At 38.0% G+C, this 19,118-nt stretch overlaps 1 protein-coding gene across 2 annotated transcripts in view; it reads right to left on the bottom strand.

Moving 5' to 3' along the window:
* LOC131430227 (uncharacterized) overlaps positions 1-18,188 on the bottom strand; it is a 48,113-nt gene extending 29,925 nt beyond the window's left edge. Inside the window, exon 1 of one of the 2 annotated variants that reach the window (XM_058594996.1) lies at positions 18,076-18,188. The gene's annotated coding sequence lies outside the window, so the exon portion shown is untranslated. The remainder of the gene's footprint in view (positions 1-18,075) is intronic. The other variant, XM_058594999.1, reaches the window with a different exon arrangement.
* Between the last annotated feature and the right edge of the window lie 930 nt (positions 18,189-19,118).

Raw genomic sequence — 19,118 nt, 5'->3', positions numbered from 1 at the left:
GGGAGCAGCGGTCATCGATAATGAGAGCAGGACTTTTGCGTGGTGCCAAACCTCAAACGCTCAAATCATGCTCTCATTTGGACTTCAGTCGTCAGGTGGAGCAGTCGTCAATGAAAGCAGACCTTTTGCGTGGTATAAAACCTCAAATGCTTAGGTCGTGCTTTCATTTGGACTTCAATCGTCGGGAGCAGCGGTCATCGATAATGAGAGCAGGCCTTTTGCGTGGTGCCAAACCTCAAACGCTCAGGTTCGTGCTCTCATTTGGACTTCAGCCGTCAGGTGGAGCAGTCGGCAATGAAAGCAGATCTTTTGCGTGGTATAAAGCCTCAAACGCTTAGGTCGTGCTTTCATTTGGACTTCAATCGTCGGGAGCAGCGGTCATCGGTAATGAGAGCAGGACTTTTGCGTGGTGCCAAACCTCAAACGCTCAGGTCATGCTCTCATTTGGACTTCAGTCGTCAGGTGGAGCAGTCGTCAATGAAAGCAGACCTTTTGCGTGGTATAAAACCTCAAACGCTTAGGTCGTGCTTTCATTTGGACTTCAATCGTCGGGAGCAGCGGTCATCGATAATGAGAGCAGGCCTTTTGCGTGGTGCCAAACCTCAAACGCTCAGGTTCGTGCTCTCATTTGGACTTCAGCCGTCAGGTGGAGCAGTCGGCAATGAAAGCAGACCTTTTCTGAATTTAATTCTTGAACTCAGATCCAGTTCCTAATTTCAGAATTCTTCAAATCGGTTCTTTTTAGAACCATAATAATACTCCCAAAGAATTATGCGAAATTTTACTTTTCTGTACTCTATACAACCCATTTTTAAATTGGTTGCAGTTTGTAGAACTTCCTTCTGATTTGCTATATAAAATGCATAGCACCGACTCAGAAGCCATTCATTTCGAATTTGGCTGTCGTTGTCAACGTATCGATTATGGCGCGATCGAGGCATCTCCAGGCGAAATACAAAGCTTGCTACCGCAAGCGGAAGAAGCAGGAGGCTTCAACAGAACTCGCAGAAGGAGAGCCGAGTCGGCTGTTGAGACGCGTTGAGCAGACAGTAGCAGAGCCGAGTGATGGAGGTGGTTCGTTGAGTTCGCAACCGAGTGGAGTACAAGATGAGCACTCGAATGGAATCCGGTCAGGTATGTTATTATCACTTATTCTGAATAGTGACGTATTGATTTTCCGATCGGATCCAAGCTACCCTGGATTTAGACAGCGTTTTTAGAAATATCAATAATATTCGTTCGAAGTTCTAGTGATAATATTACGGATAGCAGAATAACGGTTCTTGATATTTTCCAATAATCTTACATCCTGTTGATTAACCTTAATGCGCGCTGAATAATCGATATTTCATATGATTGATTTTATTACTTCAAAACTTTTAATGTCATTTAGTAATTTGTTCATTACGATTAGTATGATTATTATTATTATTATAATTATTATTATTATTATTTATTATTATTATTATTATTATATTATTATTATTATTATTATTATTATTATTATTATTTTATTATCATTATTATCAAAATTATAATTGCACAACGGAAGTACACATTTCAAAACGGACCATTGCAATTGTCTCTTAATGAAATCTTCGTACTTGAAAGTTTTCATTGAAATTACTTCAGAAATTTGTTGTACCCAGCCTATATTAGTATATTAAAAATGAATTGTTTTACGCTTAGAATATATAGTTTTGCATTCCATTACTAGCTGCCGAGAATGAAATGTATGAATGGTTTTGTCGTGAATACGACTTACTTTACTATGGGGCGCCTTTTCGAAATTAGCCATATGGAAGAATGGGCAGAACTTAATCGTGAATATCTCGACTTGTATTAATGGTAGCAACATAATTCTTTCACCATTTCATCAAAAATATGATCAGGAATTCAGGATAATATTTTGATCAGTGTGCGATAACCACAAACAACTCAAAAATTAAGTTTTCTTAAAATTTGAAAACAACGCGGAAAACACCTTACTTTCGCTTGGGTTTTTCGCGCAAGGACGACGATTTTGAGGTAGTCAGGCACATATCTTCAACTGAATGCGTATAAAAGGGGAACCGTGGTCAAAAATCGATCATTTCTTTTCGTGCGTTCGATGGAAGCAGACGTCGTGGGAGTGGAATCATCAACCAGCAGCGACGGACCAAATTGAGTTCCTCAATTTGGTCCTTGTGAATGCTAGAACAGAATCCCTACAGCATATTGATAATTTCTTTCAATAAATTATGCAAATCCGAAATGAAATAATCGACAATAAAATTCTGTATGTGGCTATTTTTATAGCCGTTAGGACCGCCCATTAGTGAAAAAGCTACAAACGAAATCACATAAAAGGAAATCTCTTAACAAAAATTCAATCAGTTTGGATTCAATCACCACTGCGAGCAGATGTGTTTTGTGTCGTCTGCACGCTTTCGACAACAGCGATTACGTCACAGTTGCCAGTCATTAGCAGTGGGAAAAAAACAACGGTGGAGAGCATTGCACAATATCAGCCGTTCTAATGGCTCTAAAAGTTTTCTAAAGAACTATTAGGATTTGTTGTTCGCAAATCGTAGGGAAATATCCTCAGTTTACTACAAATCAAGAATAGTTTGCTTAGATTTGTGCGCTTTCGCTGTGTGAAATTCACAGTAATCGAGATCATGTGAAGCCTTTTTTTGCAAAAAAATGTTTTAGAGTTTAATGTCGTAGAGAATTACGCAATTTGACTCTTCTGAATGCTGGAAACGAATCCCTACAGCATATTGATAGTTTCTTTCAATAAATTATGCAAATCCGAAATGAAATAATCGACAATAAAATTCTGTATGCGGCTAATTTTATAGCCGTTAGGACCGCCCATTAGTGAAAAAGCTACAAACGAAATCACATAAAAGGAAATCTCTTAACAAAAATTCAATCAGTTTGGATTCAATCGCCACTGCGAGCAGAGGTGTTTTGTGTCGTCTGCACGCTTTCGACAAGAGCGATTACGTCACAGCTGCCAGTCATTAGCATTGAAAAAAAAAACAACGGTGGAGAGCATTGCACAATATCAGCCGTTCTAATGGCTCTAAAAGTTTTCTAAAGAACTATTAGGATTTGTTGTTCGCAAATCGTAGGGAAATATCCTCAGTTTACTGCAAATCAAGAACAGTTTGCTTAGATTTGTGCACTTTTCGCTGTGTGAAATTCACAGTAATCGAGATCAAGTGAAGCCTTTTTTTGCAAAAAATGTTTTAGAGTTTAATGTCGTAGAGAATTACGCAATTTGACTCTTCTGAATGCTGGAAACGAATCCCTACAGCATATTGATAGTTTCTTTCAATAAATTATGCAAATCCGAAATGAAATAATCGACAATAAAATTCTGTATGCGGCTAATTTTATAGCCGTTAGGACCGCCCATTAGTGAAAAAGCTACAAACGAAATCACATAAAAGGAAATCTCTTAACAAAAATTCAATCAGTTTGGATTCAATCGCCACTGCGAGCAGAGGTGTTTTGTGTCGTCTGCACGCTTTCGACAAGAGCGATTACGTCACAGCTGCCAGTCATTAGCATTGGAAAAAAAAAACAACGGTGGAGAGCATTGCACAATATCAGCCGTTCTAATGGCTCTAAAAGTTTTCTAAAGAACTATTAGGATTTGTTGTTCGCAAATCGTAGGGAAATATCCTCAGTTTACTGCAAATCAAGAACATTTTGCTTAGATTTGTGCACTTTCCGCTGTGTGAAATTCATAGTAATCGAGATCAAGTGAAGCCTTTTTTTGCGAAAAATGTTCCAGAGTTTAATGTCGTAGAGAATTACGCAATTTGACTCTTCTGAATGCTGGAAACGAATCCCTACAGCATATTGATAGTTTCTTTCAATAAAATATGCAAATCCGAAATGAAATAATCGACATTAAAATTCTGTATGCGGCTATTTTTATAGCCGTTAGGACCGCCCATTAGTGAAAAAGCTACAAACGAAATCACATAAAAGGAAATCTCTTAACAAAAATTCAATCAGTTTGGATTCAATCGCCACTGCGAGCAGAGGTGTTTTGTGTCGTCTGCACGCTTTCGACAAGAGCGATTACGTCACAGCTGCCAGTCATTAGCATTGGGAAAAAAAAACAACGGTGGAGAGCATTGCACAATATCAGCCGTTCTAATGGCTCTAAAAGTTTTCTAAAGAACTATTAGGATTTGTTGTTCGCAAATCGTAGGGAAATATCCTCAGTTTACTGCAAATCAAGAACATTTTGCTTAGATTTGTGCACTTTCCGCTGTGTGAAATTCATAGTAATCGAGATCAAGTGAAGCCTTTTTTTGCGAAAAATGTTCCAGAGTTTAATGTCGTAGAGAATTACGCAATTTGACTCTTCTGAATGCTGGAAACGAATCCCTACAGCATATTGATAGTTTCTTTCAATAAAATATGCAAATCCGAAATGAAATAATCGACATTAAAATTCTGTATGCGGCTATTTTTATAGCCGTTAGGACCGCCCATTAGTGAAAAAGCTACAAACGAAATCACATAAAAGGAAATCTCTTAACAAAAATTCAATCAGTTTGGATTCAATCGCCACTGCGAGCAGAGGTGTTTTGTGTCGTCTGCACGCTTTCGACAAGAGCGATTACGTCACAGCTGCCAGTCATTAGCATTGGGAAAAAAAAACAACGGTGGAGAGCATTGCACAATATCAGCCGTTCTAATGGCTCTAAAAGTTTTCTAAAGAACTATTAGGATTTGTTGTTCGCAAATCGTAGGGAAATATCCTCAGTTTACTGCAAATCAAGAACAGTTTGCTTAGATTTGTGCACTTTTCGCTGTGTGAAATTCACAGTAATCGAGATCAAGTGAAGCCTTTTTTGCAAAAAATGTTTTAGAGTTTAATGTCGTAGAGAATTACGCAATTTGACTCTTCTGAATGCTGGAAACGAATCCCTACAGCATATTGATAGTTTCTTTCAATAAAATATGCAAATCCGAAATGAAATAATCGACATTAAAATTCTGTATGCGGCTATTTTTATAGCCGTTAGGACCGCCCATTAATGAAAAAGCTACAAACGAAATCAGGTAGAAACAAGCCTCTCAACAAAACTTAAATCAGTTTGGATTGTATCGCCACTGCGAGCAGATGTGTTTTGTGTCGTCTGCACGCTTTCGACAAGAGCGATTACGTCACAGCTGCCAGTCATTAGCATTGGGAAAAAAACATCGGTGGAGAGCATTGCACAATATCAGCCGTTCTAATGGCTCTAAAAGTTTTCTAAAGAACTATTAGGATTTGTTGTTCGCAAATCGTAGGGAAATATCCTCAGTTTACTGCAAATCAAGAACAGTTTGCTTAGATTTGTGCACTTTTCGCTGTGTGAAATTCACAGTAATCGAGATCAAGTGAAGCCTTTTTTTGCGAAAAATGTTCCAGAGTTTAATGTCGTAGAGAATTACGCAATTTGACTCTTCTGAATGCTGGAAACGAATCCCTACAGCATATTGATAGTTTCTTTCAATAAAATATGCAAATCCGAAATGAAATAATCGACATTAAAATTCTGTATGCGGCTATTTTTATAGCCGTTAGGACCGCCCATTAGTGAAAAAGCTACAAACGAAATCACATAAAAGGAAATCTCTTAACAAAAATTCAATCAGTTTGGATTCAATCGCCACTGCGAGCAGAGGTGTTTTGTGTCGTCTGCACGCTTTCGACAAGAGCGATTACGTCACAGCTGCCAGTCATTAGCATTGGGAAAAAAAAACAACGGTGGAGAGCATTGCACAATATCAGCCGTTCTAATGGCTCTAAAAGTTTTCTAAAGAACTATTAGGATTTGTTGTTCGCAAATCGTAGGGAAATATCCTCAGTTTACTGCAAATCAAGAACATTTTGCTTAGATTTGTGCACTTTCCGCTGTGTGAAATTCATAGTAATCGAGATCAAGTGAAGCCTTTTTTTGCGAAAAATGTTCCAGAGTTTAATGTCGTAGAGAATTACGCAATTTGACTCTTCTGAATGCTGGAAACGAATCCCTACAGCATATTGATAGTTTCTTTCAATAAAATATGCAAATCCGAAATGAAATAATCGACATTAAAATTCTGTATGCGGCTATTTTTATAGCCGTTAGGACCGCCCATTAGTGAAAAAGCTACAAACGAAATCACATAAAAGGAAATCTCTTAACAAAAATTCAATCAGTTTGGATTCAATCGCCACTGCGAGCAGAGGTGTTTTGTGTCGTCTGCACGCTTTCGACAAGAGCGATTACGTCACAGCTGCCAGTCATTAGCATTGGGAAAAAAAAAACAACGGTGGAGAGCATTGCACAATATCAGCCGTTCTAATGGCTCTAAAAGTTTTCTAAAGAACTATTAGGATTTGTTGTTCGCAAATCGTAGGGAAATATCCTCAGTTTACTGCAAATCAAGAACATTTTGCTTAGATTTGTGCACTTTTCGCTGTGTGAAATTCATAGTAATCGAGATCAAGTGAAGCCTTTTTTTGCGAAAAATGTTCCAGAGTTTAATGTCGTAGAGAATTACGCAATTTGACTCTTCTGAATGCTGGAAACGAATCCCTACAGCATATTGATAGTTTCTTTCAATAAAATATGCAAATCCGAAATGAAATAATCGACATTAAAATTCTGTATGCGGCTATTTTTATAGCCGTTAGGACCGCCCATTAGTGAAAAAGCTACAAACGAAATCACATAAAAGGAAATCTCTTAACAAAAATTCAATCAGTTTGGATTCAATCGCCACTGCGAGCAGAGGTGTTTTGTGTCGTCTGCACGCTTTCGACAAGAGCGATTACGTCACAGCTGCCAGTCATTAGCATTGGGAAAAAAAACAACGGTGGAGAGCATTGCACAATATCAGCCGTTCTAATGGCTCTAAAAGTTTTCTAAAGAACTATTAGGATTTGTTGTTCGCAAATCGTAGGGAAATATCCTCAGTTTACTGCAAATCAAGAACAGTTTGCTTAGATTTGTGCACTTTTCGCTGTGTGAAATTCACAGTAATCGAGATCAAGTGAAGCCTTTTTTTGCGAAAAATGTTCCAGAGTTTAATGTCGTAGAGAATTACGCAATTTGACTCTTCTGAATGCTGGAAACGAATCCCTACAGCATATTGATAGTTTCTTTCAATAAAATATGCAAATCCGAAATGAAATAATCGACATTAAAATTCTGTATGCGGCTATTTTTATAGCCGTTAGGACCGCCCATTAGTGAAAAAGCTACAAACGAAATCACATAAAAGGAAATCTCTTAACAAAAATTCAATCAGTTTGGATTCAATCGCCACTGCGAGCAGAGGTGTTTTGTGTCGTCTGCACGCTTTCGACAAGAGCGATTACGTCACAGCTGCCAGTCATTAGCATTGGGAAAAAAAACAACGGTGGAGAGCATTGCACAATATCAGCCGTTCTAATGGCTCTAAAAGTTTTCTAAAGAACTATTAGGATTTGTTGTTCGCAAATCGTAGGGAAATATCCTCAGTTTACTGCAAATCAAGAACAGTTTGCTTAGATTTGTGCACTTTTCGCTGTGTGAAATTCACAGTAATCGAGATCAAGTGAAGCCTTTTTTTGCGAAAAATGTTCCAGAGTTTAATGTCGTAGAGAATTACGCAATTTGACTCTTCTGAATGCTGGAAACGAATCCCTACAGCATATTGATAGTTTCTTTCAATAAAATATGCAAATCCGAAATGAAATAATCGACATTAAAATTCTGTATGCGGCTATTTTTATAGCCGTTAGGACCGCCCATTAATGAAAAAGCTACAAACGAAATCAGGTAGAAACAAGCCTCTCAACAAAACTTAAATCAGTTTGGATTGTATCGCCACTGCGAGCAGATGTGTTTTGTGTCGTCTGCACGCTTTCGACAAGAGCGATTACGTCACAGCTGCCAGTCATTAGCATTGGGAAAAAAACATCGGTGGAGAGCATTGCACAATATCAGCCGTTCTAATGGCTCTAAAAGTTTTCTAAAGAACTATTAGGATTTGTTGTTTGCAAATCGTAGGGAAATATCCTCAGTTTACTGCAAATCAAGAATAGTTTGCTTAGATTTATGCACTTTTCGCTGTGTGAAATTCACAGTAATCGAGATCAAGTGAAGCTTTCTTTGTTTTTGCGAAAAATGTGAAAAAGGGGAATGCGTGCATAATTCATACAATTGATATTCGGAAGTGTTAAGGAGCATGTCAGTTGTTTTCGTATTCACGACATCCAGTTATGTCTCTGACATTACCCACCCGCCTTTTTAATTTTTTTTTGAATTTTTAAGCAGAAACGACTGATTTGTTTGATTATCAGCTATATGATAATTTAATTTTATCAAATCCCAAAAAAGATGATTGTACTCGTTTTCACGCATACTTTATTGAAAGTACCGATACGCCATACGGTGTCTTTCCCCTTAATGGTCCTGGCTTAGTGTCATCGGACTTTCACTTGTTTCGATTGATGCTGAACGCTATTACCTGAATACACTTGACTTCAGTCGAAGAATTAAACCAATTTGTTTAATTCATTAAATAAAATTGTCTGGCATCGTTTCGTGTCGGTACAGTAAGATTCATGCTAATCCAATATTAGTCATTACAAATTAAATTTTGCATCATTTGACAAATTAAGTTTTTATAAATTGCATCATATGAGGGATGAGGCCCTTGTCTAGCTTGAATTCGGGACTTGAGTTCCTGACTTGTATTCTAGAATTGAATTCTTGAACAACGTTTGAACCTGAATTCTAGAACAGATTTCAAAAACTGAATTCAGGATCAAGATTTTATAACAGAATTTTAGAATTGAATTTTAGAACTGTTCTCTGAACTAAGATTCTAGAGTTGAGTTCAGAACCTGAATTTTGGTTCGAACCTGAATTTCAATTCTTTCAATCTGTTATAGATCCAGGTCCAGACTTCAGTTACAATTCCAGAATTCTGAAGCTGGAATTCGGGAATGAAGTCTGAGCCTGGATTTTCAAACCGAGCTCTGAACCAGAACTATAAACTAAATCCTGGTTTAGGGTTCTGGTTCTGGTGGAACCCGAATTTTATTTCTGGAATCCAATTCGTTGACTTTGATTCCAGATCTGAATACCAGAACGGACTCTAAAATCTAAATTCTTTATCTGATGGTTCAGGAACTGGATTCTTGAACTGAATTTTTGTCTGAACCTGACTTTAAATTTCAGAAACAATGTTCAAAGATTTTGGATTTTGGAACTTAATTCAAAATATGGATTATGAAATTGAATTTTAGACCAAAATTTTGGAATTGTAAAAAGTCTGAACATGTATGAAAGATCTGTTCGCTTGTATTTTTGATCAGTTGTGATTAATTTCAATCAGAGTGAGGCACAAACCCAGAGGGGGGGTCATGGCCCCTCCCGAAATCAGAAACAGAAACAAAAAAAAAAGTTTGATACGAAGCGAACAGTGTTAAAACTAAATAAAATGAAAATAAATTACGGGGCACAATAACCGACAATAAAAATAAGACACTTAATTATTCTGGATAACTGGAAAATGCAAGTGCTTGAGCTTACCATACTTGAGCGAGATTCTGCAAATTAGAAAAATATCCTGCCGCTGGATATCGCACATACTTATTCAGAACTAAAAAGACGAGCGCAAGTGCACTTCGAATACATGTTTGGCTGGATCCATTATTATACGCCAGAGAATTAGATGATCTAGTGTAAAACTTTGAGGTGTCTGTTGAAAACGCCGGTAAATGGCGCACCGGAAATTATGTACTTAAGCAATATTCAGTATCATTATTTTTTCATTCTGGGCCCCTCCCGAAACCAAATCCTCGGTACGGGCCTGATCAGAGTAGTTCAAACGGCAAAACAATTGTTCCGGACAGGAAAAAGTTGCGGAATCGTGTCCCTCTGAGGAAATTTTTTCACAAATTTGCATTTTTGCTATTACATTCATCAATCTTTTCCATGTCTGTTCTTTATTGGATACTGATATTTTAGAGGATGTTGCGAAGAGTAACGTCTGATGAATATGCGACACCCTGTTGCAGAATATTTTATTCCCAAAATAAGTTGTTTTTAGTTATAACTGAGTTGCTAATTTCAATTACTAGTAGGATATAATACTTCCATTTCAATCCCCATGTTTAACGACCAACAAGGAATGAATTATTTAAAACTTTGGTTTGCTCTAAGCTTGCCATGGTTTCTTTCGAAAAATCATGCATTTCAAAATGGCGCATGAGATCTTCCCGCTTGCATGTGCCTGGCAGCGTCTGCCAGAATTTTTGCCGGAATGTTGGCCGAATTCAAGCAGAGTCTGGTAACAATGCAACATCCGTTTTCGGCAGAGAATTTCGCCTAGCGGTTGTTAACGGTTCTGTTTCTGTCGAATATTTGTTATACAATACTGGTAGAACCGTTTTGAATCAGTTCTTCATTTTTAGCGCCTTTGGTTTTATTTTTTCCATTAGAAGTTTAAATGAAAGGCAATAACATAGCTTTTGCACTTTTTTTTTTTTCCATAAATACGTTTATTTCTTAAGGCAGTTTACATAAGTTTTTCTTCGCCGTAGCATCACTTTTACATAATATTCTTATCCTAATTTAATTCTAACATAGTCACAACGTTTTGAATTTATTAAAACATATTCTCTTATAGCTTAAATATCATCTTAGGTAACTCGTCATTAATTATGAGATCTACTCGGAAATATTATTTGAACCAAACGATTAACTTCTATAAATTATAAAATAAGCTGTTATTTTCAGACATTTTGTTGATAATTTCATAAACTGTTTCGAGTTTGTTTGTATCATTACATAATTTTTATTCTAATTTAGCTATTGGTTGAACTCATGGACGCAGCTGGGATCAGAACTAAGTCTTAAAAGGGGCCTTTATTAAATTGAAACTCCAATTTTCTTTATGAAATGATAAATAAGTTTCATGTATGAAAGGTCACGACAAGCAAGAATGTCTCGAACTGGGATATTGGATAGTCTACCTTGGGTACGCAAAGAATTTATTAGTTGAGATCTGACATCACGATACTCCACGCATGTCCAAACGACATGATCAATATCGCGATAGCCTTCGCCACAAGCACAATGATTAGTCTCGGAGAGCCCAATTCGAAGGAGATGTGCATCTAACGTGTAGTGATTGGACATGAGTCTGGACATCACACGAATGAAATCCCTACTCACATCCAGTCCCCTGAACCATGCCTTTGTCGATATTTTCGGAATAATTGAGTGCATCCACCGACCCAGATCATCTCTATCCCAAGATGCTTGCCAGCTGGCAAGTGTTCTTTGGCGAGACGAACTATAGAATTCGTTGAAAGCAATCGGTCGCTCATAAATTTCACCCTCAATAGCACCACGTTTGGCTAAATTATCGGCTCTTTCATTGCCTGGAATGGAGCAATGAGCCGGGACCCAGACTATAGTGATTAGATAATTATTATTCAATATGTCGTTCAGACACTGTTTTATTTTACCCAAGAAAAACGGTTCATTTTTGCCAGCAGCGATTGAGCGAATGGCTTCAATTGCACTCAGACTATCTGTGAAGAGGAAATAATGGTTTGGAGATAATGTGACGATTACACTCAAACTATAATGAACTGCTGCTAGCTCTGCTATATAAACAGATGCAGGTTCTTGAAGCCTAAATGAGGCCGAAACATTATTGTTGAACATACCAAACCCTGTCGCTTCTTCAATTCGCGATCCGTCCGTGTAAAACATTTTCTCAGAGTCAATATGCCTGAACTTACTTGAAAATATTTTTGGGATTTCCGTCGAGCGTAGATGATCCGGGATTCCACGCACTTCACGCTGCATGGATGTATCGAAAAATAAAGTTGAGTCAGGGGCACTTAGGATGCTGACACGGATAGGAATATATCTTGAAGGGTTGATTTCCTGTGACATATGGTTAAAATATACTGTCATAAATTTTGTTTGAGATCGAAGCTCGACTAGTCGTTCGAAATTATTAATTACCATGGGATTCAGCACCTCACATCTTATTAGCAGGCGTGATGAAAGCTCCCAAAATCGATCTTTTAATGGAAGAACTCCCGCCAGAACTTCAAGACTCATTGTATGTGTCGAGTGCATGCAGCCTAAGGCAATTCGCAAACAACGGTACTGAACTCGCTCAAGTTTGATAAAATGAGAGTTTGCAGCGGAACGAAAACAAACGCATCCATATTCCATCACTGAAAGTATCGTTGTTTGATACAATTTTATTAGATCTTGCGGATGAGAACCCCACCAAGATCCTGTTATTGTTCGAAGAAAATTTACTCTTTGTTGGCATTTCGTTATCAGATACCTAATGTGTCCTCCCCACGTGCATTTGGAATCGAACCACACCCCGAGGTATTTAAAAGTTAAAACCTGTTGGATCATTCTTCCCATCATATGGAGCTGAAGCTGCGCGGGATCATGCTTTCTTGAAAAGACGATTAACTCTGTTTTCTCCGCAGAGAATTCGATACCAAGATGAACAGCCCAAACGGACAAGTTATCTAAGGTATCTTGCAATGGTTTATGCAGATCAATAGCTTTGGGCCCAGTAACTGAAACCACGCCATCATCTGCCAATTGCCTTAGTGTACATGGGGTTACTAGACAGCTGTCAATGTCATTCACGTAAAAATTATAGAGGAGCGGACTGAGGCATGAGCCTTGCGGGAGACCCATGTAGCTAATTCTGAATGTTGCCAAATCGCCATGTGAAAAATACATGCACTTCTCTGACAAAAGGTTGTGCAAATAATTATTTATAACCGCTGGGAGTCCATGTTGGTGGAGCTTGTCTGAAAGAACATCAATGGAAACTGAATCAAATGCTCCTTTAATGTCTAAAAATACAGATGCCATTTGTTGCTTTTGAGCGAAGGCAATTTGGATGTCAGACGAAAGTAATGCAAGGCAATCATTCGTCCCTTTATTTCTACGGAAGCCAAACTGAGTATCTGACAACAAACCGTTCGTCTCGACCCAAGTGTCGAGACGTCGTAGAATAATTTTTTCGAACAATTTTCTGATGCAGGACATCATCGCAATGGGTCTATATGAGTTGTGATTGGAAGCTGGTTTCCCCGGCTTTTGAATGGCGATAACTTTCACTTGTCTCCAGTCAGGCGGAACAATATTTTGCTCAAGAAACTTGTTGAACAATTCCAACAAACGTCTTTTTGCGAGGTCGGGCAGATTCTTCACCAAGTTGAATTTAATTCTGTCCAACCCTGGAGCGTTATTGTTACAAGACAAGAGTGCTATAGAAAATTCCGTCATTGAAAATGGGTTATTAATAAAACCATTATTTGGAGGAGATTCCCGTATAATGCTTTGCGTAGGAACAGAATCTGGGCAAACTTTCCTAGCAAAGTCAAATATCCAACGGTTCGAGTATTCATCACTCTCATTGCCCACGTTACGATTCCTCATTCGTCTGGCCGTATTCCAAAGAGTGCTCATTGAGGTTTCTCTTGACAAATCTTCGACAAAATGTCTCCAATAGCTACATTTTTTGGCTCGAAGTATGCTCTTGTACTTGGTTTCTAAAACCATAAGTTTTTCAAAATTCTGAGGAGTTCCTCCTCCCCGTTTTAGAAACGTCTTGCAAGCATTTTGTTTTGCGAGTTTAGCCTCTGAGCACTCTTTGTCCCACCAGGGGTTGGGAGGCCTTCTGTTAGTCGTTGGCCCAGGAAAGCGTTTAGTTTGGGATTGTTCTGCTGCCTCCAGAATCGAACAAATGAGGAAGTCATATTCTTCAAGTGGAGGGAGCTCTTCCATTGAATTCAAAATACTAGAGATTCTACTTTGGTATTTAATCCAGTCGATATTTTTTGTCAAATCATATGGAATACTAGCTGAATTAGCAATACATTTGTTACAGCTAATTGAGATGATGATTGGTAAATGATCGCTACCGTGTAAATCAGGCAATATTTTCCAGGTGCAATCTAGTCGAATTGATGTTGAGCAAAGAGATAGATCTAATGCACTTGGGCGTGCAGGAGGTCTTGGGATCCGTGTCATGCTACCCATATTTAATACCGTCATGCTAAAATTGTCACAAATGTTTTGTATTAAAGATGATCTGCTATCATTGTAAACGGAACCCCACATCATTCCGTGCGAATTTAAATCCCCCAGAATCAATCGTGGAGCAGGAAGGGCTTCAACCATTTCATTAAGCTGTCGCTGTCCAACTTGTGCTTTTGGAGGAATATAAACCGAAGCTATGCAAATATCTTTGCCTTTATTGTTTATTTGGCAAGCAACAACTTCTATACTAGAAGTTGAAGGGATGTTTAATCTATAAAAGGAACAGCATTTCTTAATTCCCAAAAGCACTCCACCATACGGAGAGTCTCTATCGAGACGTATAATGTTAAAATCATTAAAATTTAAAGCTATGTTTGAAGTAAGCCATGTTTCGCATAAAGCAAATACATCACATTTTTGACTATGCAATAAAATTTTAAATGAATCAAGTTTTGGCATGATGCTTCGACAATTCCACTGCAGGACAGTGATTGTATCATTTGCGGCGGGTGATAAATTATCCATCAAAAGATACAAAACCTGAGACAATTGGCCATTGAGCTGATAACTGCTTCAAAAAATTTCTAGCTATTGGAAGGAATGCCATTATGAGGGTCTTTAAGGGTTCAGATATATTGAATGCTGAGAAAATCCATTCAACAATTTCCGAAAACTTCAGTAATCCTGTTGGTGGCTGTGAAATGGAGCCCATAGGATTATTACCTTTTTCTGTGCTAGATCCTGGATTGGTTTGTGAATTTGACAAACCAGGAGGCACAGTCTTTGGTTTTGACTTTTTTTGTTTAACACGGGGATCTTTTTTTGAAGATGAAACTTTAGGTGTCTTTTTTGGTAATTTGGAAGAAGACTTCTTTCTCTTAACTGACCCTTGGGTAGTGATAAACGAATTACCTTCACTATTTTCGTCAGAGTCAGAGTCCTCTGTTTCCTCTAGATTTGAAAACCCGTTTTCGGTTTCCAAAGGGGGGACATCAATGACCGTTTTAAGCATTTCTGCATAAGTGCGCTTAGACCGTGCTTTTAAAGAAAGCTTAATTTTGTCTTTGTGCACTTTAAATGCAGTGCATACTGAAATATCCTCATGAGGACTTTCCCCACAATAAATACATTTTTCAATTTCCTTGTTGCAATCATTATCTTTATGAGGTCCTTCACACTTAATACATTTTGGTTTATTGCTACAGTAAGTAGCTGTGTGTCCGAATTTTTTGCAGTTCGTACAATTCATTACATTTGGAACAAAAAGCCGAACAGGGAGGCGAATTTTATCGACATAGACATGGGACGGCAACGCAGATCCGGCAAATGTCACTCGAAACGAGTCTGATGGGCGATAAACTTTTTTTCCCTCTTCATAAACTACTGAGTACAGTTGTTTGCACTCCAGTATTTTCACACCCTCAAGCATAGAGTTCTTGAAACGACCAACACCATGCTTGAGTAAATCATCTACCGAAAGACTCGCTTCGGTAACAACACCGTCAATTTCGACATCTTTGGAGGGTATGTAAACTTTATACTCTTTAATGAAATGTTCCGAAGAGACAATATCATTCGCGTGTTTCAAGTTATTTACCACAACACGAATTTTATCGTTATTTACTTTTATGATCTCTTTGATTGAAGAGTATCGTGATGTCAAACCTTTAGAAATTTGGTAAATGTTTAATGGCTTTGATATACGTCTAAAAAAGACTATCCAAGGCCCAGAAGAGCTCTCCTGATATTTTTTCGTTCGTGGGGGTATAGGATTCATGCTAGGATTTACGTCCATGGATTCATCCATCACATTAAAATTTTTAATCAAACTTTAAAATAAAAAATGAAACCAACACTACACAGTACTCAATCAAAAGGAAAAGAAAAAATTTCTACCTTGAAATTGTTGTCTATCTCCGTTGCACTGCCGTGTAGATCCTCGTTGCTCTAGATGTTCTTGTTGGATGTGATGCTACTGCTACCTGACATCCAGCACCACTCGATTTCCGATTTACTTTTGTCTTCGCCAGCTGCAACCAGCGCAGGTCACCGGTGTATACCTGCGTGTTGTATGGCAGTGGAAAGACCGAGTTGTCTTGTCTCCTTCTTCCTTGTGCTCCGCACCGATATGCTTCTGCACCGAAGTGCCTTCGCACCGGTGTGCCTTTGCACTCTCCTGCTTCTGTGTGCCTTTGCACTCTTCTTCTTCAATGTGCCTTTGCACTCTCCTGCTCAGCACTTGTGGCTGTATATTGTGGCCTGGGTAGAGCTTGGGAAACGCCCTTTGTTGTTTCCTTCACCAGCTTGGCCCAGCACTAGGGCTCTCTTATGCAGCACGATTTTACGTTTTAACGGCTGCTGCCAACAGGTCTCTACCTGTAGTTCAACCGTTGTCGTATTTAACGCGTGTAAACTAACCAGCGTTATTAAACTGTACGCTTCTATACACAACCTTCTCGGTTGAACGGCTATTACTGAATGATAGCTTTTGCACTACCAAACATGATATGCAAAGCTTCATCTCTCAATATACCGGTATTTTCATTTCATTTATTTGGTCTCAAGATTCGTTTTCATTTTGGAAAGTACAAGCAGGATTGACGAATATCAAAGGAAGTCGAACAGAAAAAATAAGGAAGAGCTATCTAGCAAAACGAGAGAACGACGCAATTTTGTCTGCAAAATTTCAACAGTTGCCGGAATCTTGCCAGGCTTTTGTCAGTTGTCAGAATTTCTAACAAGCGGGTTACATTCACGAGTGTGCTAGTGAGGCCATTTTCTTCCTTTTTCGTTTAATTACAAACAGCTTTCTTTTTATATATATTAAGATCAATTTTTGTAAGAATATGTTATACGCCACAGATGAGGCATGTCACAAAATAAGTTTTCGAGTCAGCTCTTTTAAGGGGGCACTTTCTGAAAAATCGATTTGTCATTGATTGTTTTAATCGATTGATATTTGATCTCAGAACATAATTTCAAAGTTTCAAAGCCGTACTTTGAATATTTTCGGAGATACTGTTCTTTGAATTTACTCGCGCCTTGCCATTCCTTTGAAGCACATATATATATATATATATATATATATATATATATATATATATATATATATATATATATATATATATATATATATATATATATATATATATATATATATATATATATATATATATATATATATATATATATATATATATATATATATATATATATATATATATATATATTCTCTATTTTTTTGTTTCGATTATAGAGGTTGTGGTCCTTCACCTCTTTGGACCAGAAAAGTTTTCTGGCCCTATGTGCGGAGTTGGGAATCGAACCCAGGTTGGCAGCGTGAAAGGCATCAATTGTGATTCTATCCTGAACTGTTATAGAGTCAAGGATAGGATAATTTTATTAGTCTATTCGGTATACTCTGTCGGAATGTCAATGCGTTATCGAAGAAGTTTTCAATGGATGAGTTGAAAATAGATTAATTTCTGTGCAACCGAGCTCGAGGATTTCTCCGTCGAATGACATCATTGGTTTTAATAAATGTTCGACAATCAAGCTTTTCTTGCTAACACATACCGATTCACCCGCGTAATCATCAAGCCGGGAAGCAAATAGATTGTTTGCTGTAGTGCAAACAGCCACCCGGATAATTTGCACCCCTAAGAAAGTCCTTTCGCTGCACTCGAATTATCAATCGTACTTCATCATCATTATCGTTCGTTATTATGGTTTCCATTCTCATTCTACTCGTTCCGCTCGTTATTATTACAATCACATAAAACGGAACTATCATACAGCCGGCTCCGCTCTCCGTAATGAGCCATTCGATAATTAATTCATACCAAGAATTGATTTATAACATTCCTATGGTGTTCTGCTAGAGATCCAAGTCTTTGACAGTTTTATGGTGATGATAATAATGATGATGACGAGCTAAGTGAACCACTTGAGACAATACAATTACTATTCAAGCACAGAATATTATGATTTCTCCACCCACCAACACCCACTAATCTAGGTAAACTTCGATATGCACTGTGAGAGGTTAAAATGCATCCGTTATCTTGCTCTCTCTTTCTTCCTTCAATGACGCAACAACTCTAATGGTAGCACAAACCAAGTAACACTCGCTTTTCTGGGGTTTTTCTGACGGATCATCGACATTGACTCGGTAATTTCTTTTACTGACAGACAATTTTTTGATGCTAATCACAAAATAAACAAAAACCTGCACTTCTACTTTGAAACCTGCACCCACTCGCGGACTCTTCTGCAAAGAGAAAGGAGGAATTTTTTCGCGCGCACTCCTTGAGAACGGAACCGGTCTTTTTCGTGTGTGCGATGCGATCAATGGCGACGGATCGAATGAGAGAACTCTGTCGGGAAGACTCCCACCGCCTTCGCCGTCGTCGTCGTTGTCGTCATCGTCGGGGCAGTAATGCAACGACGCGAAGCTTTCGACACCCACCCGGCAGCCCACCAACCGGAACTTGTTCATTGCAGGTTGTGACTTTTGATTCGACGATGAGCCGATTGCAGTGGGAGTTTTACGAAGGAGCATGTGATTCGTGTGATGGAGAGAGCGTTGGTAGTGTAAAGCATTCGCCTACTAAAATACAGTTGAACGGTTTGGTTGATTACAGGTTTAATAGTATTTATTTTCAGGTGTATTATAAAACGAGTTTATCCAAAGATGTATTCTTCGTCAAATTTTAGGTTTGAAAACTATCACATAGTCTGGTGACAATTAATGATAATATCAAATTAAAACATATTGTTTTACACGCATTGAGTTCAGAAGTACGTTTTTATTGTTTGCAAAAGATGGCACCATCAGTAGATTACGGGTGGTATGTCTGATCTCTTGTATCAAATGTTTGGTCTACAACATTTTGTATTTGTACACAAATACAAATCAAGCGGGTTTCGTATATTTTTTACAAAAAAACCCATGCTGGTTGGGAATCAAATAGAAACTTTTTGCGGGATGTTTTTCCTACATTTTTATTCATTGAAAAATAATAAAACAAGAGATAGATAACT

This window comes from Malaya genurostris, chromosome 2, assembly GCF_030247185.1.
Source record: "Malaya genurostris strain Urasoe2022 chromosome 2, Malgen_1.1, whole genome shotgun sequence".
In the NCBI taxonomy this organism is placed as follows: Eukaryota; Metazoa; Arthropoda; class Insecta; order Diptera; family Culicidae; genus Malaya; species Malaya genurostris.
The sequence above is the reverse complement of the archived record's forward strand: the minus strand, read 5'-3'. Positions and strand labels throughout refer to the sequence as shown.